Raw genomic sequence first — 27043 nt, 5'->3', positions numbered from 1 at the left:
GCAACTTTAGTGAATTTGACTTGTCCATTGTTAAGCACACCATATCCTTCAGTTTTTCCACTACCATCATTACCAAAAGTCAATGTCGGTCCATCTTGGACAGTGAACTCTTCCAGCAGGGGCTTACATCCTATCATAGTCCGTCCAGTTGCACTGTCCAGATACCAGATATGCTTCTTTCGATCGCCCTGCACACCCATAAAATTATTAGTTGTTTTTGTGAACCCATCTTTTCTTGATGGGTTCACTGGACTTCACTTGAGAAGTCACAGCTGATTGTTGAAGGGTGGAACTGGAGGCTGAATCTAGGGTTTGTTCAATTACTTCAGATCCATGAGTAAAAACAATTGGTACTTGGTATTTTCTTCCCTTTCCGTTTTCAGTTATGTTTCTAGATAGAGCCTTTTGCTTTTGTTTACACTTAGAAAGGGTTTTAACATTTGGTTTCTCAACTGAAGGAGAAGAGGCTCCTTCCAGATTTTTGATTCTGGCAGTACAACTCTGAACCTGCCTAGACAAAAGTTGGAGTTGACTGTCCGGTTTCAGTAAAATGTCATTTTCTCCAGACACCTGACCCTTGGACTTGGGTTCAGTTTGATTCTTGATTTTAGGATTCTTGGGCTCCTTTGACTTTTGAGGCAAAGGCTTTTCACAAACAACCTTTTTAAGTGGAGCTTTAGCCTGATTGGCTCCAGTTTTAACCTCAACTGGGTGATTTTAACAGATTTAGTTTTGAAATTCTTAGGTTGATCATAAGGTGTTTCAACCTGAAGAGATGAAGGCAATGCATGGAGATCTGGTATGGCTGCTGCCATTTGAAGATCTCCTGATTTCCATGCATTTTTTTGGGCATCAATTGTTCTTGAAAAAGCATCATAGTTCTTCTCAGATGCATTAACCCAAGACTTGATAATCTTTTTTTCTTTCTCAATATCAGATTTTAAACTTTGATTTTCAAGTTTTAATGCTTCAATTTTCAAAACTGATTCTTTTAAAGCCAACTGGACACTCTGCAAGTCATTCAACTAGGGTTTTACATTGTTCAATTCAGTTAAAATTGTTTCCAGATATCTTTCACTATCAGTTCTTATAGTTTCAACAAACAATAAATCACCATTGAGTGATTCAGCAATGTCCAGTTTCAATTCAGGGTCATTCTGCTTATCATAATCACATACCTTTTTCAGAATGATGTCCACCCATCTTCCTGCAATGACATCATCTTTCACCAGATGTTGCTGTTGATCTTCAAGTGCCATAAAACACATATCCCTAATCTCCTCTTCATCATTTGATGAATCATCAGAGAGTTCTCACTTCCCTTCAGTGTTTGCCATCATACATTTATTCTTTTCTTTTTCTTTTTCAAGGGACAAGAGGACAATTTGTGCCTTAAGTTTCTTATATTTAGCTTTATATTTATCATCAGGCACATTGTAAGGTGGGATAAGGGGACCAGATTGATTGTTCATTTGACTAGACCTGCAATCCTTCATAAAGTGAGCTTTCTTACCACACTTATAGCAGGTAAGATTGGCCTTGTCCAGAGAGTTGGAGCTGGAAGCATTGTTGGAACCATTGAATCGATTAGATTTGTGCTTAAACCAAAAGGTTTTGGCAATCATGGCTACCAGGTCATCATCGTCAGTTTCATCACAACCAACACTGGTCTCAGTGGTTAACCCAGAGTTCAGTAAGTTGCTCAACATCTCCTTCATAGAATGTAACTGGACATTCTCCGAAGAAATTAAAGCAGCACAAGGTTGTCCAGTGAAACTGGTTCCCTTGGAACTTTGAGCATGGTTTATGGCATCCTGTTCAGCCACAAGTCTTGCAACATTGTTATCCTCTGTGAATCTAAAGGCTCCATAGAGAGATGCAAGAGTGTGACTTTGCAGGGTTTTACCTTGTCTTAGGACAAGAATCATGTTTTCCCATTTGGATGGAAGAACATCACAGAATTTCTCAAGAAGAATGTCTTTGTTTTTTTCAATACCCAACCCTCTTAACTGATTGATAAGACTAGTGAATCTGGTGTAAGTACCAGTTAGACTTTCATTGGGTAAAGCAAAGAAGGATTCATACTTCTTTTTTAGAGCAACCTTTCTAGTGACAACGGTGTCCTCACCCCCTTCAAACTGAATGACCAATTCATCCCACATTGCCTTGGCACTGGGAAACAACACAAGTGTTGGAATTAAGTCTTCAGGGACAGCAACAAGAATCATGTTTTTCAGTCTGATATCAAAAATCTACCAGTCTGCGATCCTCATCTGACCAGTGATCTTCTGGTTTTTCTCTAGACCCTTTTCTTACAGTTGGATCAAGAAGAGGACTTACCCCAAAAGACATAGGTATATAGGGTCCATCCTTAAGGATTTTTAACATATACCTTTCAATCCCACCAAAATGCAGCAGCATTTTTGCCTTCCATGTCCCAAATGTTTCACCATTCCCATCAAATTTGGGAACAGGAGTATTTGAGTAATGTACATGGACGTGGTTTGGGGCATTGGGAGGAGGTGGAGGAGGATTGTTATTAGCATTTTGATTAGGTATGGTATTGTTAACATTAGTGTTTTCATCATTTCCAGGACCATTCTCACCTTTAGTAGTAGACATCTTAGTAGATCTAGGCAATTATGTTAGCCTTCTGCTCTGATATCACTTATAAGTCCCAACTCAAGAGATGGTACTTACCAAGTCCTTGAATAGATTACTTAGTATGTGACAAAGTCCTTGAATATAAACACTGAACTGGAGACGACCAGTTACGGTGATTGTATACCAAGTCCTTGAATAGATTACTTAGTATGTGACAAAGAGAAAGACAATGCAATAAATAAGTAAGTATACTAAAATAAAATGGTGAGACCAAGTTGTAATTTTCAAATGTATTTTATTTATTGGTACTAAATAAAATACAAGGTTGTTGCGGAACCAGGATAATATATAAATGTAAATATCCTAACAACCTATGAAATACAATTGATCTATACTAGGAAATTCTCTTTTAACAATCGAAACACTTAAAGTTGTGAAGTGTTCCTTTTTACGATTGAGAGAATATTGCACAAGTACACCAAAAATATTGCAAAAGTCTGAATATGCAAAGTTATTTTCTTGTTGTGCAAAGACCTCTATTTATAGACAAAGTTGTCATTGGGAATCCAACTTTGTCGTATAAATATGGTTGACAGCATTTAAGGAAACTAAGTGAGTTCCTTTGAAATGCTTGATAAGGTAAGTCAAGACATTACTTTATCTAACCTACTTTATGCACTTTTGTACTTTAATCATAGACAAATGATATTGTCTATATAAAGCTGCATAAAGCAAAAAGGTCTTCCTCGTAAACAGTGTAAAGCATTGTAAAGGCTTTAAACTGATAATCTCCAGTTTCGATCTGAGTAGAATGCCAACTGGGCTTCGCTGCCATTGTCATTCTCTATCTTCCATTTGTTGTCTTTGACGTCAATTGGAATATCTTCAGTTCTGATCAAATCTCAACTGGAGGAAGTCTTCAGTTGCATAAACTGTACGTTGCAGGACAAATCTTCTGGTCTACAGATGCAACTGAAGACTGTCTAGTTTGGACGAAACTGGTTCTAACAACTTATCTTCTAATTAACCAACCACCTTTACATGCGTGTAAGGCTTTTAACAAAGGACAAATAAATTGTCCGGGTAAAGGCATGTAAAGGCATAAAGTCAATTCCTCGTAATCAGTGTTCAGACTTGTAAGGTCTAGAACACTGATAAGAACTACAGTCAGGAGATCTGGTAAGTCTTCCAGTAAGCTCCGCTATTTGTCAGACTTCTTTCTTCAGACTTCAGTCTTCGACTTCAGTGAGAATATTTTTCAGTAGAAAGATCTTGACTGGAGTGAGGTCCAGTGAACAAATCTGGTGGAATCCAGATTCCTGTACAAATAAGTTATTCACTGGTCTACACATAATATCTGGACAAATCTTCAGAGGGCTCCAGTAGTCACGTCTGGAGCGAGTACAGTAAATCTGGACCTAACAGCTTTTATATTGCTAGATAAAAGATGGATAAAAGATTTGTAGTGAAAGTGATAGATCTTAACATGCATGCTTAGATTTGCACTACTTTTGATTGATTTTGATTTGGGGATTTGAGATGGATGGTTGATGATTTTGAATTTGTTATGATCAGTAATATTGATGTTAAAGAACTACAAAACAAAGTATTAATCTTGTAGTGATGAATTAAGGTGATAATCAAGCAAGAAAGGTCATTGGTTAGTTGTTATAATCAAAATACATTGACAGAATCAGTTTTCTGTCTTGGGATGGATAAACTGAGCATTTGTGGACCGTTTCAAGCAAAACTTTCAAAATAAAAGTTGTAGACAAACGAATTAAGTTTAATCTCCAAGTAGAATTACTCAAAAATACTGAAACCAAACGAAAGATATGATTTTTCTACCAAAACTGGTCATGGCTGCATTTTTGTCTGAATATTTTATCAACTTTAACAATTTTTATCTCCTAATCCATAAGGTCCAGAAGGTAAAACTTGGTGAAAAGTGAGTTCAATGTGTCCATAACTTAAAATAAATTTGTTGTATTTTTCTAAAAGTATCCTTGAGAACTTTTATAAAACATTTCAAGTCGCCAAACAGTAGCTTTTTTGACCACATTAGTTTACGTAATTTCTATGCATAGTAAACCTTATCTAAAAATTCACCAAAAATTTACAAAAATCCTAGATACATATAAGTTGTTGTGTAAAAATCATGAAGGTCCAAATAATTCGGCTTGACCCCAAAAAAGTAGTCAATATTTCATAAAAATGTGAAGTAAAAACAGAGAATTCAGAAGTAAACTAATAATTTGTGTAATGGGCTAAGGAATGGACTAAAGACCATGATGGGCTAAACCGGCCCAATTAGTGAACCCAAAAGGACCATAAATCAGTAGGCCCATTTGGCCCAATAGCCTACTTGACCCACTTAGCATATAGCCCAAGTAAGATTAAGCCCAACAACTAAATTAAGCCCAAAATATTTAGAAGCCCATGACACTTAGGCCCAATTGGTAATGGTCCATAACACCTAAAAGAATTTCATAAACTCGAGTGATCGTAAGATTATTAATAAGTATGTGAGATAATAGTTAAGTATAATTAAGTGACGTGAAACATATACCATGTTCGTATGCTGGCGCGATGTTCTACGTGAATCCACGTTGTAAGGACATCATACCAAAGTCGTACAATTAGGACTTCGATATGGGTTTATTTTGTTTATCGTTTCGAAGGTTATGTAATTAAATGGATAAACGGAAATAACTAATTTAATTAAAATGTAAGATGATACACCGAGCGGTAATTTACAATAAAATTGATTACACATCCAAAAGTGTTTAAGAGAACATAACTTAATATGGCATATGATAACCTAAGATGCTAAACAAAACCACAAATGAAGCCAAGTTACTGAAATTCTAACAACTTATAACTATGCATGTAATGAAAGTAACCTTTTACAACATCAATCTCTACAACCAAAACGATGCGAATGTAAGCAATATACGTGGATCCCACAATTGATAACAACATAATGAAAGTGACATTTCTAAGTAACGACATAGAATAGGAACTTAGGTATATTAATTCTCTCGTAGGGATAGTCCTGGCTTTGAAATGTGGTTGAGGGCTATGATGAAATATATGATCAAGGAAGCAATAGATGGGAAGTACCTGTTTGTACACCGAATCGAGGTTTAGGTAATGAGAATGATGGATATCGGATATTGTTTGCTGGCGATTCCCTTGAGGTAGAGATTTTATCTCTTTACGCCTAGTCTACTGATATCCTTCTTATGTATATGATTATGATGTCCCAAGAGGTCTTTTTGGCCATCCTTTTATAGGAGAGGAGTCCTTGTGGGACAAGTAGGCTGCTTAGGGTTTCCTAAGTCTTAGGCTAGGGATATAATTTCCCTAGTTATAATTCGGAAATGATAAGATCAAATCCCGATTTTGTAGGAGATATATTCTTATCTGATATTTCTACGGGAGCCTTCAGAGCGAAAGACCCTTCGTATAGTGGCCTTTATGATAGGCCTTTCGTGTCGGTAGAGGGGTATGTCATCAAGCCCCCCAGTCCAAGGTGAAGATTTTATCTAAACAAGCATTGCGTTGGACTATTCTTGGTTATTCTGCAACCTTCGAGGGCTATTTGTGGAAATTATGGAAACTGCCTTAAATATACTTAAGAGATAATCAGAAGTGGTAGGTTTGCATGGATCTCGAGGCAAACGATCAACGGGTGCAAGCTACATGCAGCCGATGATATAAATAATTGATTTTCCTCACTTTAGCATCATTATTCAACAACAAAAAAAAGAAAATATCCCCTACTTGACTCTAGGGTTTTCTCCCTCTGCAATCGATCATTAGGTACGCAACTGCTTTTCTTTTCTATTTTCCTCTTTTTGTCATTCGATTCGCACTATTCCCATGTCGAAGGGTGGTATTGAATCAACTGAGTCCATAGTTATTTGGTCTAAACTAGATAAGTTTGTGGAAAAATACTTTCTTGGAAAAATATCATCCTTTGAAATTCCTTCTGATGGTGACACAGTGCTTACCCCCCTAATGGGTATGTGGGTTTCTATATCAAATCAATGACCGAGGGTAATGTAAGATATCCCTTTTCTGATTTCATGCTTAGTGTGTTTGATTTTTTCAATATCCATATTTCAACCATCACGCCTCTAGGATTATCCAGGATAGTTGCATTCGAGGTGATATGTAAGGCATATGGTGGTCAACTATCACTAGAACTCTTTAGATATTTTGTACAGACGCACCCATCTGGGGATTGGGTTACTGTAGGTAACCGTTCAAAAGCTGGTCGTTTTAGGAAAGGTGGTTTGGATATTCGCTCATGGAAAAGCGATTTTGTGTTTATGAAAGCATCCTTGATGTCTGCTAATTTTGAGGCCGTGACTGATAGGAAGTTGTTATGTATTCATGAAGATTATGAGAATCTTTTTCCTGAATATGTTGTTGATGATCTGTGTCGTGAGATTCGACTGAATCCCATAAAAGTTGCTCCCTATCCTGATGTGGTATTATATAAGGCTAAATTGATAAATACCTTGCCACCTGGGAGTGTGGAAATAGATGGTAAGGACTAAATTCAAAAGATTTTGGTTTCTGTCATATGATCATAGCTTATGGTGATATTAATATTTGCAGATATGACGTTTAGGAAATTTGCAGATATAATATATATATAAATTAAAATGTACCTAGACTTTTAAATACAAAATGTACAACTTTTCATAAAATAAAAAGCTACAAAGAAAAATAAAATAAATAGAATGGGTTGGACCAAACACACTTCTCACAAACTAAAACCACCAATAATAAAAGAGCTAGCATGTGGTCTTCTTAGAAGCCTTAACCCTTCAACACTCAAACTCACTCTTTCTTTCTCTTTTTGGAACGACTCAAAAAAAAAAAAAAGTAACAAAGAAAAGGGGGACCATTTTTCCTTTCAATGCATCACACACTACTTGTGCTAGCCAATGGGAATCCTTCCACCACCTCCCTAATCCAATGAGCAAGCCAAATTCTTCTTCTCCCTCCCTTATTCACGTGACACACTCCCTCACTCTCCCCATTTTCATCAAAATAACACACATATACTCCTAAATACGCTCTCAACTCTCTCTCTTTTCCTTCTTTCTTGTTGGCAGAAAATATGGGTAACAACACCCATAAATCATCACTTTTAGTCATCAAACGAACAAGTAAACATCAACATAATGTAAGGGGCTATTCCATGGAAGATTGGGGCAAGCGTAGAGTCGAATTGGAGGCCATGAAGCCCACGAAATCAACCCTCTAAGGGGCTGTTCGAACAGCAGCAGAAACAAGACCAAAACAAGTCCCATCTTCTTCTTTTCTTTTGATTCTTGATCATCAATGGGTACCCAACATGTTCCGTGGTTTGTTCATCATCTTTTCTTGCATCTTGTAGCTCATTTCCTCTTCCTTTCAATCCTGTTACAGCCGTGGAACACTTCAAGGAAGGCCATGAAATGGAGACCCAACAACATCCTCTTTCTTGCTATTTTAATCACCCAAGGTTGTTACTTTGAATCTTTTGATCTCTATCATCTTCGCTCCTTTCATTCTAGCACTACACAAGCATATATCTACACATGCATGCATATTTAAAAGATAAATATAAATGAGTGCAAGTGATAACAATGGATTAATTGAATGTGGAAGTGATGGATCTTGACATGCATCCTTAGATTTGCACTAGTTTGAGTTGTTTTTAATATCGGATTTGAGATGGATCTTGAAATTGATTGAAATCTGTATATTTGATGTTAAGGAACACAAAATAAAGTAATAATCTTGTTAGTGGTAATTTAGAGGCTAAAACAAGCAACAAACACTATTAGTGAGTTGATATAATCAAGAAGAATTCTGACAAAAATAATCTTTTCACTTGGGACGAATAAACTAAGCATTTCTAGACACTTTCAAACAAAACGTTCAAAATAAAAGTTGTAGATCAATGAGTTAAGTTTAATCTCCAACTGGAATTACTCAAAAATACTAAACCAAATGAAGGATATGATTTTTCTACTCAAACTAGTCAAAACTGTAATATCAAGGATATAATTTTGTCTCAATATTTTATGAACTTTAACAATTTTTATCTCCTAATCCATAAGGTTCCAGGAGGTTATACTTGGTGGAAAGTAATATCAATGTGTCTTGAACTTAAAATAAAATCATGGGATTTTTCTAACGTTCAAAACATCGAGAACTTTTATAAAACTTCTGATGTCACAAACAGTGCCCATTCGGGACAGTTTGTATTTGGATAATTTTGAAGGACACCAAACATTATCTAAAAATTCACCAAAAATTTACAAAAGTACTAGATACATATAAGTCACTGTGTAAAAATCAATAAGGTCCAAATAATTCGTCTTGACCCTAAAATAGTACCCAACATTCCATAAAAATGAGAAGTAAAAACAGAAAATCCTGAAGTAAAGTAATCATTTGTGTAATGGGCTAAAAGATGCACTAAAGACCATAATGGGCTAACCCGGCCCAAATACTAAACTCATATAACCATAAATCAGTAGGCCCACTTGGCCCAACAAACCATAAAGTCCAATAACCAATATAACCCATTAAACACATAACCCAAGTAAGGTTAAGCCCAATAACTAATTCAAAAGGATTCCTTTTCAAAAAAAAAAAGAGAGATCTTTATTAAATCCGTTTTTATGAGCATACATGTTGCATTTAGACATTCACCTAAGCACATATAAGGATTCGAGAATTGCTTTAGTTGAGGATTATGCTAGCTTGGTAGGATTCCCCTTCTTGCACATTAGAAGTGAAACGAATCTAAGATTGAAATATATTTGTTGATACATGCTACTCTATGCTATAACATGCAAACTTGGGCATGATTGATTTGATTGCAACATGAAAGTTATAAGGTACAATGTGAAAGTTGTAATGTGCAATGTGAAAGCTTGAATTGTCAATGTGAAAGTTTAAAGGTGCAATGTGAAAATTTTGTGAGAAATGCATGCGTAAAAGATTTATGAATTATGATGTTGAACTTTAAGTAGCATATGCACTATAAAATAATGTGATTATTATGAAGCATGAAATTATTTTTGAATACGACTTGTTTAAGTTACTGGGTGATGAGACTGATTATTTAAGAATGAACTGAAAGGGGATATAGGTATGACGAGTAATATGAAATTCTATAGCCGATATGGATATAAGAGCTTTTATTCTCTAAGTTTGGACTATTTGAAATATGAATATAAGAGCCCTTACTCTCTAAGTTTGAGCTATTTGAAATTAGTGTGTGAATATTGCGATGATTATGTAGTCATGCCTTACTATTGAGATACTTATTGCACCCTAAGGTTGAGTTATATAAGGACTAGTGCGTAGATGATGTAATGACTATATAGTTGTGCCTAATTATGAGATAGTTCTGATGCTCTAAGATGTGACGATTGAGAACCAGTAATTGCTTGATATGATGATAATATGGTTAGTCCTTACTATCAAGATAGATATTGTATGTTGAGATTCGACCGCTTGAGAAGTAGTGATTGCCCTTGGGAAATTCATTATAAACTAAAAATTTTCTAAGTATGAAAGTTGTCATTAAATACCCCTCCGATATTCGTTCACTCGTGCTTTTTGAAACTATTCAATATCCTTTTTCTTATGACACCGCTATTCATTATTTACATACGACGACGCGATATCACCTATAAAGCATCCACTCACGAGCGTTTGACGATATACTCTAAGGATTATAGTCCCAAGATATGACGCGACTTGAAGATATCTACGCACAAACTTTTTATGCGATCTGAGATGACGCAAAACATATGGGGAATGTCAAACTAAGTCGGAGATTTACAAATGGTGAGCGGCACTAAGGCCTTATCACGATACAACGTCACCGGTCAAACACGTACCCATACATTCTAGATGACACACTGTGAGGAATGTAGCCTCGAAATTTGGTGCAATATCTCTATTTTAACACGTATACACGAACATCTATCTATACTATCTAAGTCGGTGCGACATATGTTGACGTCATCGAAAGTTGGAGTCCAATGGGCAACATAACACATAGAAGTGATTTCTTTAACTCGCGCAAAGAGTCTGATTTGAGTCTTAATGAGTCTTTTGTTTCTATATTGTTATTTCATTCATTCGAAACCAAATTCTATATCCTTGACATTCTTGATAATTCAAAGTATTGATCACCACCGCTTCCCTTCAAAAGTTAATAACCTAACAACATACAACTCACTTACCCAACACTCAAAAATAGCGAAATCGAGTAAGTGATACCCTACTCTCGCTGCGACATCAAGAGGTGCGAATGACGTTTAGTCATCAGTTGTCCAAAAGTGAAATGCTTGGGATAAATATATAGCATAGAAGATGCTATTGGATCACAAACATAACGTAGGCCATGGAAGATATGTTGTATGTCAATCAAAGTACAAAGAAGCAAATTTTCGCAAGCGACGTTGAAGCCTTCCGTTTAACTCACCTAAAGATATTAACCTGGGTTGATGTCTTATTCTCACTATGAACTCTTACTCCTCACTTCCACATTGAAGCTAGCCAAGTGAATTTTGACAAACTCGAGGACCAAACATGATGAAAGCATGGTCCTTCTTCTTTTCCAAAGATTTACGATTCCCTTAATCCACGGATGACTAGACACAACACCTGAAAGTGGTGAGACCAAATAACTAACACCACCCACTCGCAACGACGTTAAGAGAAGGACTCACTCGATACAAGGAAATTCAAGAAACTAGCGAGTCAGAGAAGTATAGTATAGAAGATACTATAGACTAGTATACCCAATGAAAGTGATGCCTTGGATATGGTCTACATATGAGCGAGTGTAGAGGCAATTGAACCGAGGCCTCAAAGTGATGAAGGAATTAAAGGTCCTTTTATCCATGTAAAATGGAGCCTCGACGGAAATTAGAAGAAATCCAAAGTTACCGTTGGAGCGAAGATGCAAAATTAAGAAGGATAGGAAGTAATATAAGAATTATATGACCCCGTGATTCGAAGATAAATGAAAAATGATTTGGGACTACTCTAGAGGACAAGATTAGTTACAAGTAGGATTAGGAAATCTGGAGAATTGAAGGCCTTTGAGAATGATAAGAAGTTTTGGTGGATTGAAGACTGCCAAAGAACGTAAGAAAGCAAGATGATTCAAGGAACCTAGTTAAGAAGGTGGCTAATGAGCTTGTTTATAAGAGAAAGCGAGATGATACGAAAAGCATGAAATCCCTTACATATTTCTAGAAGAAAATTGTTAAGGGGGTAATCACAACAAGGAAGATACTCGAACGAAGAGTGTCAAGATTATACTTTATCTTTCAAGAAAGAGTTGTTCACTAGCATCATTAAAGTTGATGTGGAGTAGAAAGTAAAGGGAGATGGTTTCACTAAAACGACGAAGTGACGACATTGACGGCGTCTACAAGACGTAGTCGGGGAGGTATGCATCTTTATGGTGCTTATCATTTTATTCTTTGGATGTCACTTAGAAAACCTCAATCGAAAGACAAGCTATCAGTGGAGCATATGAACTGGGCTAAGAGAAAGCGGTATATGCATAACGCCTGATCGAGGCTAGCTTTACAAAAGAGGAAAAGTATGGTCAATAAGTAGAGAAGGTACGATGAGCTGTGATGGTCATTCCCTTAAGATCAACGATCCGTAGAAACATGGGCAAAAAGGCGAACTTAGGTGAGAATAATCTTGCAACACAGGGTGAATCGTCAAGGACCATCGACCCAGGGAATAGTGCGCCTAAGGAAAGTGAAAAAAAAAAAAACCCCACATGGAATCACTTAAGTTAGTATTGAAAGAAAATAAGAAATACCACAACACATACTATCACAACGATCAAGGAAGTTGATCGCTGAACTAAGTTTCTAGAAACTACAAACTCTGGGAAGAGCTAGATACAGAACATTTGAACGGGAGCGTGATAATGGTGACATACATTCGAGATGAGTTAGGATTTAAGGATCCGTATCAGCATGATATGACAAGTACCCCTGACATAATCTCGAGAACTAGCGACCGCACGCGTGTCGTTCAAGGTGACGATTACGCTAGTAAGAGATGGATTCAAGTGGCGAAACAATAAGGAGTATGGTTATCCATAAGAACACGAAAGAAAAACGGAGAGAACTAAATGGTTGAGAATAGGACGAGGTACGAAGCTCCACCTAAACTATGTTACATCACAATTCCCAAGAACATTAGGCTGGTGTACTTGAAAAGAAGATTAGCTTAGAAAACTAAAAACAGACATGAGGCTTTCGAGAGCAAGGTCATTGGAAGTTTTGTAAAGGTCTGAAATGACTTAAGAAGAATTGTCCTGGAGAAGGAATCCATACTAATAAGGGCTTGAGGTGTCCGTCTTACCAAGATAGTGAGGGTATGATATGATTAAAATGTAAGCATGAGGATTGTGTAAACTCTATCGCGAGGAATGCGTAGGAAGAGAAGAAAAATGGAAGAGGTTATATGTGCATATGTCAAAAAGGAGTTTGGTAGGAAATATGTCACAGATGATAAAACTTCTACATTAAAAAGGAAGAAATAAAGGTGCCATGAAACGATTTGAAAGCCAATATCGGCAAAAGCAAGAGAAATTATTAACGACGTGACTTACCGAATAACGGAAAAAGGTGAGTATGAGGAACGAGATGGAACTATCATCATACATTACATGACCGATTTTCCTTGCACGCCATAAGACAATAAAGACGAAACTGAAAACCCTAGAATGAGGTGTTATGGAAACGTACCCTTGCAAATTTTAATAGAACTCAGCATCCCGGATTAGCATCACCCTTGTTAAGGGGGTAATCCCTTAACAAGTGCTTGGTCACAAACGAAGTCAAAATTTTCAAGTGTTGGCAAACACGTCGAACGTAAGTTGAGAAGATGAAAGTGGGCGAGAGGCTATAGAAACGATTATTTAATTGGGATAGAAGACGATAAAGGAAGGTATGCAAAATGACAATAGAAAGGAGTAGCCACCAACTATCGATATTCCAACGTCTCTCACTATTTTATTGCAACTCACATTACAAACCGTTTGATCACTTACACCTCCGTATTGCTATTCTTATTATCATTTCATTATTTAGTATCGATCTCGGCAAGATTGACAGCCCACAACGATTACATACGATTAATCTCTAGTCGTCTCAAGAAGTGAGCGACATTTGTAACCTTTTTCTTTTCAAATTTGCTAAACACAAGAAATGTTAGGGCACCAACCAAGAAATGCCCCCAACTACGGAGATCAAAAGTTGTAAGTAACTAAAGAGGTCATGATAAAACCTATGTGAACTCTCACATTTTGTATGTCTTCGTAAAGCTATCCTTACTGTTAATCTATTCATTTTATCACGGTGTAAACGAGCGAACTTCGAGGATGAAGTTTTCTGTTAAGGGGGTAATGATGTAACAACCCTCAATTTCCGACTAGGACAATTTACTTATATTGATCTAGGTATCTATCCCTAAAGGTGTATTAAGAGAATTGACCTTCTAGACATTTATGGCATAGTGATACATGCCTTCTAGTTCAATGAAGTGTCCATAGATGACTAGTTATCTTACAAATGCCAAATGCAATAATTAAGTTTATTCAATTCAATCTCAAGAATAAAAACAACTCATTTAACAATAATGTATATTGAGAGTTTAAAAATATAATATATATATAATTAAAATGTACCTAGACTTTTAAATACAAAATGTACAACTTTTCATAAAATAAAAAGCAACAAAGAAAAATAAAATAAATAGAATGGGTTGGACCACACACACTTCTCACAAACTAAAACCACCAATAATAAAGAGCTAGCATGTGGTCTTGTTAGAAGCCTTAACCCTTCAACACTCAAACTCACTCTTTCTTTCTCTCTTTGGAACGGCTCAAAAAAAAAAAAGTAACAAAGAAAAGGGGGACCATTTTTCCTTTCAATGCATCACACACTACTTGTGCTAGCCAATGGGAATCCTTCCACCACCTCCCTAATCTAATGAGCAAGCCAAATTCTTCTTCTCCCTCCCTTATTCACGTGACACACTCCCTCAACTCTCTTTTCCTTCTTTCTTGTTGGCAGAAAATATGGGTAACAACACCCATAAAACATCACTTTTAGTCATCAAACGAACAAGTAAACATCAACATAATGTAAGGGGCTATTCCATGGAAGATTGGGGCAAGCTTAGAGTCGAATTGGAGGCCATGAAGCCCACGAAATCAACCCTCTAAGGGGCTGTTCGAACAGCAGCAGAAACAAGACCAAAACAAGTCCCATCTTCTTCCTTTCTTTTGATTCTTGATCATCAATGGGTACCCAACATGTTCCGTGGTTTGTTCATCATCTTTTCTTGCATCTTGTAGCTCATTTCCTCTTCCTTTCAATCCTGTTACAGCCGTGGAACACTTCAAGGAAGGCCATGAAATGGAGACCCAACAACATCCTCTTTCTTGCTATTTTAATCACCCAAGGTTCTTACTTTGAATCTTTTGATCTCTATCATCTTCGTTCCTTTCATTCTAGCGCTACACAAGCATATATCTACACATGCATGCATATTTAAAAGATAAATATAAATGAGTGCAAAAGATAACAATGGATCAATTGAATGTGGAAGTCATGGATCTTGACATGCATGCTTAGATTTGCACTAGTTTGAGTTGTTTTTAATATGGGATTTGAGATGGATCTTGAAATTGATTGAAATCTGTATATTTGATGTTAAGGAACACAAAATAAAGTGTTAGGTCCAGATTTACTGGACTCGCTCCAGACGTAACTACTAGAGCCCTCAGAAGATTTGTCCACAAATTATGTGAAGACCAGTGAACAACTTACTTGTATAGAAATCTGGATTCCACCAGATTTGTTCAGTGGACTTCACTCCAGTCAAGATCTTCCCACTGAAGAACATTCTCGTTGAAGTCGAAGACTGATGTCTGAAGAAAGAAGTCTGACAAATAGCGGAGCTCACTGGAAGACATACCAGATCTCCTAACTGGAGTCCTTGTCAGTATTCTAGACCTTACAAGTCTGAACACTGATTACGAGGAATTGACTTGATGCCTTTACATGCCTTTAACCGGACAATCCATTTGTCCTTTGTTAAAAGCCTTACACGCATGTAAAGGTGGTTGGTTAATTAGAAGACAAGTAAATATCATGTGACTTTATTCTTGTACTTTAATCAATGCTTTTAAGGAATTAAGGTAATTTCCTCAAATGCATGTAACCATATTTGTACGGCAAAAAGAATATTATATTTATTCTTTTTGCCTATAAATACCAAGTCACTTCCTCGTCCAAATTACGTACTTTTGCAATTTGGTGCCTTTGCTCAAATACTCTCGATCTAAACAGTCATACTTCACAACTTTAAGTATTTCGATCAAAGAGTTTATTTAGCAAAGATTAGATCACTTGTATTTCATAGGTTGTTTAGATACGTACTATGTAATATCTTGTTCCGCAACAACCTTGTATTTTATTTAACATCAATAAATAAAATACACTTGAAAATTACATTGTGTCTCGCCATTTACTTATTTGTTTATCTTTATATTGCTTAACTACGTATTACGTTATATATATTCTTGCATTTATATTAATCATAATACTAGTTCAATCTAGTGCTTACTTGACATGGTGGCAAAAGAAGAAAGGGTTCCCTCTGATGACTCATAAGTCAATGATGAAGAGGAAAGATATTGTGGTTACATGGCTCTAGCTGATGAAGAGCATCTGGTGAAAGAAGATGTCACATCTAGAAGATGGGTGGACATTGTCATTAAAAAGGTAATAGATTATGACAATAAAACTGATCCTGAGTTAAAATTGGACATTGCTGAAGCTTTAAACTCTGATTTAATGTTTGTGGAAACTGTTCGTTCAGAAATGTCAAATAATTTTGAAACAGATTTTTCTGAAATGACAAACTTACAATCTAAGTTAAAAGAATTGCAAGATATTGAACTACCTTTCAAAGCACAAGTTTTGGTTACTGAACAACTAGTCCAAGAAAAAGAAGAACTGGAAAATCTTTTGTCAAAAGAAAACTTGTTATCCAGTCATGGCTTGAGACTAATAAACCATATGATGCTGCACGTAACCAGTACCCCTCCCAAAAACGTGCATATCTAGGGGGTGATGTTAATGCTGCTGCATTAATACCTGTTGTTGACCGACTGCCTGAAGTGTTAAAACCTAGCACTATCTATGATGAACCAACAACACCCAAAACTTGTATTATTCCTCCTGTTCAATTGTCTGAGGTTAAGACTGGAGCTCCACAGATGAATGCTCCAGTTAAGAAGGTTAAGCAGAATAAACCTTTGCCTCAATCATCTTCTACAGAACCCCAGGTTCAGAAAAAGAAGAATGTTGTTCCTCCACCTAAGCCAAAAGTACAATCAACTGGAAAGGCTATGGTGTCATCTGAAGAAATTATTTTGTTAAGGTTAGAGAGTCAGTTTTAACTACTGGCTTGACAAGTTCAAAGTTGTAATGCAAGAATTAACAATTTTGAGGGTACTTCATCTGGCCCTAAACAAAATACAAAACCTTTTTCAAAGAAAGAAAAATCGAGCACACCTATTGATAAGCAAAAGAAAAAGGTTTCAAAACTGTCAGCTCCAGTGGTGTTTACTGAGAAACCCACTATTTTTGAAAGTGAAATCAACCAGATACCTGCTGGGATCCATCCTTGTAGATCCAGAGAACCCATCAGTCGATGGGTTCGCAAACCTTTAAGCTAATAATCTGGTGGATGTGCAGGGCGATCGAAAGAAATATATTTGGTATCTTGACAGTGCTGCTGGCAGGACAATGACCGGATGTAAGACCCTGCTGGAGGAGTTCGAAGTTTCAGATGGACCCTCCATTACTTTTGGAAATGATGGTTCTGGAAAGACTAAGGGATATGGTGTTCTGAACAATGGTCAAGTCATCTCATAAGTGTGAGCCAGTTGTGTGATGATGGCTACTAGGTGTTATTCAACATCTCTCAAGGCATCGTATTTAATAAGGATTGGAAGGTAGTATTGATTGCTCGCAGAAAAGGGAATGTGTACATAATGGATATGAAAAGCTCTCCTTCAGAGCAGTGTTTCTATACCAAGGCTGATGAAGACACAAACTGGCTATGGCATAAAGGTTGTCCCATTTAAATTTCAAAAATATCAACAAGTTGTCCAGAAAACAACTTGCAGATGGGATACCTTCTATCTCCTTCAAAAAGGAAAGGCCATGTCCAGGATGTGAGATGGGGAAGCAAAAACGCACCAGTTTGAAAACAAAACAGAATTTTAGCATATCTAAACCTCTTCACATGCTTCATATGGACCTCTTTGGTCCAGTGAATGTTCAGACTCGTGCTGGTAGGAAATATACCCTGGTAGTGGTTGATGAATACTCCAGATATTGTTGGGTATTATTTCTTAGAAATCATCGCTCTTATCAATCAAATTGAACACAAATACAAGCGAAAAGTGTGACAGTTAAGAAGTGATAATGGAACAGAATTCCAGAATGCAACTCTGGAGAAATTATGCACTGACACTGGCGTCTCCCAGAATTTCTCATCAGCACATACACCAGAACAGAATGGAGTTGTAGAAAGAAAGAACAGAACGCTGATAGAAGCTGCCAGGAGTATGCTTGCTGAATCTGGTCTTCCTAAAATGTATTGGGCTAAAGCAATTGCAACCGCTTGTCATACTCAAAATCGCTCAGTATACGTGAAGAGACACAAGAAGACATCCTATGAAATATTGAGAAATAGAAAACCAAATATTGGTTATTTTCACGTTTTTGGATGTCCAGTATACATCCTGAACGACTCCAGTCAGTTAGGCAAATTTGATGCCAAAGCTGACGAGGGATATTTCTTAGGATATTCAGCCATTCGCAAAGCCTTCAGAGTCTACAACAAAAGACTGGAAAAGGTCCAGGAGTCAATACATGTCACATTTGATGAGTCAAATGAAGCAATCAATAAAAAGCCAACCCTTAATTCTCCCTCAGAAAGTCCAATTATCTTTGGTGAATCTGATCCTATCATCTTCAATAAAGATTCATCTAAGGATGCTTCCAGTCATCCTGACTTGGAACCAGTGCAATTTGAAAAACCTTCCAGTAATACTTCATTCTATCCTTCAATAAGTTTCAAACTACCCTCTGAACTTGTTATTGGATCAGATGTTCGTACTACTTCTCCAGTATCAGATTCAATTGATCTTGAGCCAGTAATCCAAGAAATGCCTTTAAATGAAGAATTTCATGATGCAAATAGTGATCTTACAGATTCTGATGAAGATGCTGAAGTTGTCTGGCAAGATCCTACTTCAGAGAATCAATTGAATTCTTGCACTGATATTGTTGTAGGAAACAATCCTGGTCAATACTCTAAGTGGACAAAAGCTCACCCAATCAACCAGATTATCGGTGACTCCAGTAGAGGGGTTTAGACCAGAAGTGCCTCTAGTGAACAATGTTTATATGTCAGCTTCTTGTCACTGATGGAACCGAAGAAGATTGATGAGGCAATGAATGACCCAAGCTGGATGATAGCTATGCAAGAAGAGCTTCACCAGTTCGAACGAAATAAAGTTTGGAATCTGGTTCCTTCTCCAGTTGGCAAGAAAGAACCAATTGGAACCAGATGGGTCTTCAGAAATAAAGTTGACGAAGATGGTCATGTGGTCAGAAATAAGGCGAGATTGGTGGCACAAGGGTATGTCCAGACAGACCTTGACTTTGAAGAATCATTTGCACTAGTAGCAAGGTTAGAAGCCATCAAAATGTTTTTAGCCTTTGCTGCTCATCATAAATTCAAGGTCTACCAGATGGACGTAAAAAGTGCATTTTTGAATGGAGATTTAGAAGAAGAAGTTTTTGTCAAGCAACCTCCAGGCTTCATTGATGAAAAGCATCCACATTGGGTATATTGTCTGGACAAGGCACTGTATGGCCTCAGACAAGCCCCTCGAGCCTGGTATGATACTCTGACTAAACACTTATCAGAAAATGGTTTATTCTTCGTGAAAGAGGTAATCTTCTGTTGGTACAAGTTTATGTTGATGATATTATTTTTGCTTCTACTGATGAATCTTTGTGCAAGAAATTTTCAAAAATCATGTCTTGAAAATTTGAAATGAGTTTAATGGGTGAATTAACATTTTTTCTTGGACTCCAGATTAAACAAACCAGTGATGGTATTTTTATTAATCAAGAAAAATATGTTAGAGATATTTTTAGAAAATTCGATATGAACTCTTCACCCTCAAAATCAACTCCTATTTCTGCACCTTTAACAATAGATTCAGACCCTGATGGAAAGCCAGTGAACACCACTGTCTATAGAGGCATGATTGGTTCATTAATGTATTTAACTGCCAGTAGACCAGATATAATGTTTGCAACATATCTTTGTGCCAGATATCAGTCTAACCCAAAAGAATCTCATCTAGCGGCTGTAAAGCGCATTCTGAAGTACTTTAAGGGTACTCCCAGTTTGGGTCTTTGGTATCCCAAAGGCCCAGGCTTAGATCTAATGGGTTATTCAGATTCAGATCATGCAGGTTGTAAGATAGACAGGAAATCCACTACTAGTGGATGTCATTTCCTTGGTGGCAAACTGGTGAGCTGGACCAGTAAGAAGCAAACTTCAGTTTCTTTATCCACTGCTGAAGCAGAATATGTGTCTGCAGCCAGTTGTTGTGCTCAGATACTCTGGATGAAGCACCAGTTGCTTGATTATGGTATTAAGTATTCAAAGACTCCTATCTTTTGTGACAATACCAGTGCCATTGCTATCTCAAACAATCCAGTCATGCACTCCAAGACGAAAAACATTGATGTCAGGTATCAGTTTATTCGCGATCATGTAATGAAGAATGATATTGAGATCCACTTTATTCCCACTGATAAACAACTTGCTGACATTTTTACAAAACCTTTGGATGAGAAAACTTTTCAAAATCTTGTCAGTGAGTTGGGAATGTTGAACCCTTACTCTGGAACCTTGTTATGAACGCTTTTGTGATACTGGCAGGGTTCTTTGATTCCAGATTTATAAATTTATGCCAGTAAAGCTATCGAACGCCTTTGTGATACTATCTTTGCACTGATAGATTTATGGATCACCATTCCAGGGGGAAAGACTCAGACCACATTTTTTTTATATATATCTAAGTTTCAGGGGGAATTTATTAATTTATTTTTTCAATGGACAAATTTTTCTGAAAAATGTTTCTAGTACCTTGTAAATGTGTACCTCTCATTAATACTGGATAAGTTGATGTGCATGTTTGAAGTAACTTTTGTTGCTTTGTAAATGTGTCCCTCTCATTTGTTTATATTAACTGACGTGTGTGTTTGAGGATTACCAGAATGGTCAATCTGGGTACTTACTGGAGTGTCCCTCCAATGTACCATTATTGCATGTTCTACTGGCCTAATCCACCAGTGAAACTGGAGTGTCCAGTCAACCTCCAGATGCATTAAAATGAGTCTGTGTGTCAAATCATTTCTTTTTAATATTTTAAGAATAGTGCATGCCAACCTTACAAATTTTTCATCTGGACAGTTACTGTTCAGCTTACGTAGCATGACACTTTCAATTTAAATGATGGTTTTGTTACCTTGGGAAGACAAAAAGTGTTAGTGGTTATTTTTTGTGGGCTGTCAACCGTCATACATTTATGTGTGATGGGAAACATTAAATGCGGATGTCAAAACCGATCAAAACTGTTTTGAACTTTTTCAAACTTACCGTTTTGAATTCCATTTTCTCTTTCCTCTATAAATACTCGCATTTACCTTCACTTTCAGATTCATCTCGAAAATCATTTACTCCCAAATCTTCAAATTCCTTCATTTATTTCTTTCTTCATTTACTCTTCAATCATCATCATTTCTCTTATTAAATTTCTACTTTCACTTTCATTTTCATAATACCTAAAATGGCTCCTAAACCATCTCCTAAAAATCTCCTTGCTGCAAACTACAATCCTGTCGATAATGTCAAGAAGGCATCACATATATCTCTTTCTGCTGATGCCATCCGCATAAATATGAATAACTGGATGGCAAAACTCTCAACAAATCACACCGCCACTTCTATCATTGGAAGGTGAACACCTTCTTCTAAGTAGCCCACTCTATGGTGCCCTAACTCTTAATCCGGGCAAAATGTACCATGAATACCTTTGTGAATTCTGGTATACTGGAGTGTACGTGGAAAGTGATGATTCCATCCACTACACCTTAAAGCAAGGCACCAACACTTCACCATTACTGTTGATTCCCTCAGAGATGCTTTGAGGATGAATTATTTTGATGAGAATGAGATGCCCATAGAGATTCCATCTGGAATCAATACCAGAGAGGTGTGCAGGCTGATGGGGCACACAGAGATAGTGGACGAGAATGGTCAGCTGCTCAGGAAAGGAACTGTATATATGAGCAGGCTGACAGACTCATGGAGATATTTCTTCACTCATCTGGTTGAGTGTTTGGGTGGCAGTTCTGGAGGTCTGGATCAGATTAACCAGACACAGCTCCAGATTGCTTACTGCCTATGGAATGGATACAGGGTGGACTTTGCCCAGATCTTTTTTAATGATCTGGTGGACAGACTGAGGGTCAAGAGCAGGAAGGCCTTCATTCCATATATTCGCTTTCTGTCCATCATTTTCAGAAGGGCCCTGAAGAATGAGTACAATGTAAATACAACTCATTTTTCAATGTGTGAATACCTGAGGGACCTCAACCAGTTGACCTCATCTCCTACTGAGGTCGACATCCCATCGGTGATGCTCTATCAGTTCAGGATTCAAGAAGATGCAATTGCATCATCACCGGATGAGGAGGTGCTAGTGAGCCTCATAATGAGGAGGAAATTGTGGATGAAATTAATGCTGAAAGGGTACAACCTATTTCCTAGATCGCCCCAGATCTTCAACAGCCTGTTGTGGATATTGTTGAAAATCCACCTAACCCCACCAGGCCAAGAAATAAAACTCGTCGTCTGAGGAGAGACGGAGTTCCTGTATCAGTCCTTCCAGAATCTACTCATCAAGATTCTGGAGAAATGGGTCAGGAGACTGCCCTAGTAACCACTTCCCCAGTACAAGTAGAAGGAAGTGGTGAACAAGAAAGAGGATCTGATCACCTCTTGTAATTCCAGTGGCAACTGCTGAGAATGGGGACATCATGGCTGCTGATGGGTCCCTTATTGTTGAAGAAGTTGAAGGAGAGAATCTGGAGAAGGTGGCTCAGATTGATCTGAATGTTGGGGTGGAGAATGTACAAGTAGAGGACCAGGCAGGTGGAACCGGCCCAGATTGGGATATGGTTGATTCTCCACTATCTGAGGACAATGACTTTGATGTAAACATGAGTTTTTGGGAGAAGAAGTAATTGATCGCACCATCTACTCTGTCTCCCAGTCAATTCTATCTGATATGCCTCCTCCACCCCCAGTAAATACACCAACACCCTTCCAGAACAAACAACAACACTTGAATCACCTTCTGCTCCAGAAATTCAACATTCTGAACCACTGGCAGTCACCCATCCAACTGAAGGTATCACAAGGGTGTTGCCAGTATCAACTATCACCAGAACTACCAATCCTTCAGTGGTCTCTCTCTCTTTTTCAACCGAGGTCCAAGGCCTTTTGATAAGGTGGCGAATCTGGAGAGATCACTTCAGGAGTCTTCTCAGTTATTTCTGACTTCAAATCTGTCATTTCCAATAATCTTAAGTCAGAAATGAATGTTTTTGCTGGTAATGAGAAGATTGTCTTTGAGAAGCTGGATGAACTTGTCACGGCTACAAATAGAAATTCTGAATCAATACAAGTTGCAGTCCAGGGTATCAAGGAGGATGTGGTAAGAAGTGTCCAGACTGCCATTCAAACTGAAGTTGCTCAACCTCTGGCAAGTCTGGTTGGTGATGTTCAGAATCTAACCACCAGAATAAGCTCTCTGAGAGCAGGCCAACTCTGGAGAAAAAACTCAGTGGTCAGCACCCTCAGTGATGAAGTTGTTAGGAAGTTCAGGGGAAACATGTTGAAAGAAATCACTGAGGAGGTGTCTGAAACTCTCCTTAGAAATCTCCGAGATGGGTTGTTGCCTGAAGTTATGAAGATGATTGACGCCCAGTTGCCTCGCCACTTTCCTCAGGATCTTGAGATAATCAAAAGGAAGTGATGTAGTTGAGGAAAACTGTAAACAACATAGCTCCAGTGTCTGGTCGTACATTTGACTCCTCTGACAGACATACACTGGACTAGGTGTGGAATCATCTTCAGTCTGGAGATGCTTCCAAGGGGCAAGGTTCTGGTTCTGGAACTGAGAAGGTTGATCCCAGGAAGAAGATAGAGGTTTGGAAGAAGGTGATTGGTGAAGATGTCACTGGTACTGAAGCCAGTGGACAAGTTGAAGAAGAGGCTGCTGGTACTGATGCCAGTGAGCCATTTTTGAAGAGTTCCCAGATATCACTACAACAATGAAAAGTCTCAAAAGCAAGAAAGTGGTATCTGGGGAACCAACAAATGAGGCAGACGAGTATGTATCTGCTGATGAGGCCATAGCAAAAAGACTGGAGCAAGAGTGCATCTTAATCGAAATCTTCAAGAAAAATTTAAAAGATGACTTGATTGCTCACCAGTTGGATATAGCCAGGCATGGGACTCTGGATTCTTATAACGCTGGTAGGTTGGGCGTACAAATTGAAGTATACAAGAAGATGAAGGATGATCCTAGGCTGAAGAAATGTCTGGATGCCTTGGATGATGTCTATATTCGATCATGTATGCTCAGGATGAACAAGTTATGATTCTGAAATTTATGGGGTAAGCATACTGGATCTTATTGCCTAGAGAAGAGAGGAACTGAAAAATCTCCAGCAACAAGTAAGGAGTAATGCAACGGCTCTGGAGCATGAATATAGGAAGAAAGTTAAGGGTTTGCCCAAGGCACCAGTCAAGAAATCCAAAGTTGCCAGAGATGCAGATCTCAGTACCTTCATTCCCTTGAACACAACTGAAAGAATTAATAAAGAAAATTTTCAACAAGTGGCTAAACAGAGAAAAGTGTCAAGGGAAGTGGATGAAATGGTGAAAAGGGCTCAGACAAAGGAAAAGTATGAACATTTGTCACAATTTAGAGCTGATGTCCGACCAATAATGGGTGCTGAGATCCATCTGGCAGAAAATCATGATAACTTCTCTAAGTTCCATGTCAAACTCTTAGAGAAGGGAACTTTACTGATGAAAGAAAGGACACCTCAATCAGGCTTTTGGATGGTCAGAGTTAAGAGAGATTGGGCTTTCATTCAGGGGTAAAATGTCTCCCAGGATGTGAAATACTTTATGAAGAGGATTGGCAAGGAATGGATGAGGAAGGAATTGATGGAGATGGAGCTGGGCTTAAGGACTTCTCTTACTTCGTCTTCATCTCCAGGTGTAAAGAGGAAGGCCACTGAAGAGCCATCTGGGCATGCTGAAAAGAAAAGGCCTGACTCTAATATTGTACTTGTATTTATTTTCATGTTGATAAAATTGTAACTTTTCTCCAGTTGATGTCTGTAAATATAAGTTGCAATTCCTATTTTTTTACAAGTACTTATCCAGATTAAGTCTAGAAATCAAAATGTACAAACTGGGAACACTGATGATCTATAAAGTGGCTCTCTAGAAATTTAAATTAGACTTAGTCAAATTTCTCAAGGATTTTCAAGCACAAACTTGTATAGATACAAGCTTGAAAATCCTTGCATCATTTCTAAACAAATAGGGGGAATTTGTTAGGTCCAGATTTACTGGACTCACTCCAGACATAACTACCGGAGCCCTCTGAAGATTTGTCCAGAAATTATGTGAAGACCAGTGAACAACTTACTTGTATAGAAATCTGGATTCCACCATATTTGTTCACTAGACTTCACTCCAGTCAAGATCTTCCCACTAAAGAACATTCTCACTGAAGTTGAAGACTGAAGTCTCAAGAAAGAAGTCTGACAAATAGCGGAGCTCACTGGAAGACTTACCAGATCTCCTGACTGGAGTCCTTGTCAGTGTTCTAGACCTTACAAGTCTGAACACTGATTACGAGGAATTGACTTTATGCCTTTACATGCCTTTAACGGACAATCCATTTGTCCTTTGTTAAAAGCCTTACCGTAAAGGTGGTTGGTTAATTAGAAGACAAGTCACTATCATGTGACTTTATTCTTGTACTTTAATCAATGCTTTTAAGGAATTAAGGTAATTTCCTTAAATGCATGTAACCATATTTGTAAGGCAAAAAGAATATTATATTTATTATTTTACCTATAAATACTAAGTCACTTCCTCGTCCAAATTACATACTTTTGCAATTTGGTGTCTTTGCTCAAATACTCTCGATCTAAACAGTCATACTTCACAACTTTAAGTATTTCGATCAAAGAGTTTATTTAGCAAAGATTAGATCACTTGTAATTCATAGGTTGTTTAGATACTTACCTTGTAATATCTTGTTCCGCAACAACCTTGTACTTTATTTAACATCAATAAATAAAATACACTTAAAAATTACATTGTGTCTCACCATTTACTTATTGTTTATCTTTATATTGCTTAAGTATGTATTACGTTATATATATTCTTGCATTTATATTAATCGTAATACTAGTCCAATCTAGTACTTACTTGACATTTAATACTAGTCATCTCTAGTGATTACTTGACTTGTTATTCTACACTTGTGGGTTAAACCATCGAGTGAGGGACTTCACATAAAGTAATAATCTTGTTAGTGGTAATTTAGAGGCTAAAACAAGCAACAAACACTATTGGTGAGTTGATATAATCAAGAAGAATTCTGACAGAAATAATCTTTTCACATGGGACGAATAACTGAGCATTTCCAAACATTTTCAAACAAACCTTTCAAAATAAAAGTTGTAGATAAATGAGTTAAGTTTAATCTCCAACTGGAATTACTCAAAAATACTGAACCAAATAAAAGATATGATTTCTACTCAAACTGGTCAAAACTATAATTTTGTGTGAATATTTTATGAACTTTAACAATTTTTATCTCCTAATCCATAAGGTTCCTGGAGGTCATACTTGGTGGAAAGTAATATCAATGTGTCGTGAACTTAAAATAAAATCATGGGATTTTTCTAACATTCAGAACATCGAAAATTTTATAAAACTTCTAATGTCGCAAACGGTGCCTATTCGGGACAGTTTGTATTTGGATAATTTTTAAGGACACCAACATTATCTAAAAATTCACCAAAATTGAAAAAAATACTAGATACATATATGTCACTGTGTAAAAATCAATAAGGTCCAATAATTCGTCTTGACCCAAAAATAG

This window comes from Erigeron canadensis, chromosome 9, assembly GCF_010389155.1.
Source record: "Erigeron canadensis isolate Cc75 chromosome 9, C_canadensis_v1, whole genome shotgun sequence".
NCBI lineage: Eukaryota > Viridiplantae > Streptophyta > Magnoliopsida > Asterales > Asteraceae > Erigeron > Erigeron canadensis.
Note: the sequence above shows the minus strand (reverse complement) of the source record.